The following is a 559-nucleotide window of genomic DNA, read 5'->3' on the forward strand; positions in this document are numbered from 1 at the left end:
CAAGGACCCATGCTGGTATCTGGTGTCTATCAGAGTGACTCCTTTGGTAAACATAGATTGTTTGGGGGCCCAGATTTGTCCACACAGAACTGTCAACAACAAAATGAAATTCTCAACTCAAAAGGAATAGGATATTATTATGGGGTCAAATATGAGTGATCAGCACCTGGGAAAAAAGATACCAGTTCTCTCGAATTGTGTGTTCTACTGTAGATGTGCAGCCACATGCGGTTCTACTGTAGATGTGCAGTCACATGCGGTTCTACTGTAGATGTGCAGTCACATGCGGTTCTACTGTAGATGTGTAGTCACATGTGATTTTATTGGCTGTAGAACAAGGAAAGCAACAAAAAAAATTGAGAAATTTACCAATCATGTTGGTGGAGGACAATAGGTAGTTACAAACTAAGTAAATCTCTGTTAAATGACACAAGTGTTTTCTGGTGACATTCTTTGGCTTTCAAACTGCTGAACGTTAGTGTTTTTCTTTAAGAATTGGATAGTAATGGAGACATTAGAGCAGACATAGAAGTTGGCTGATATAGAAGAATGGCTTCCA

At 39.4% G+C, this 559-nt stretch overlaps 1 long non-coding RNA gene across 1 annotated transcript in view; it reads right to left on the bottom strand.

Moving 5' to 3' along the window:
* Positions 1–559, bottom strand: part of LOC116082499 — an 8,648-nt gene that overhangs the window by 7,306 nt on the left and 783 nt on the right. Inside the window, exon 2 of the long non-coding RNA XR_004115338.1 lies at positions 167–327. This is a non-coding gene — a long non-coding RNA (uncharacterized LOC116082499). The remainder of the gene's footprint in view (positions 1–166; positions 328–559) is intronic.

This window comes from Mastomys coucha, unplaced genomic scaffold, assembly GCF_008632895.1.
Source record: "Mastomys coucha isolate ucsf_1 unplaced genomic scaffold, UCSF_Mcou_1 pScaffold7, whole genome shotgun sequence".
Classification (NCBI taxonomy): Eukaryota; Metazoa; Chordata; class Mammalia; order Rodentia; family Muridae; genus Mastomys; species Mastomys coucha.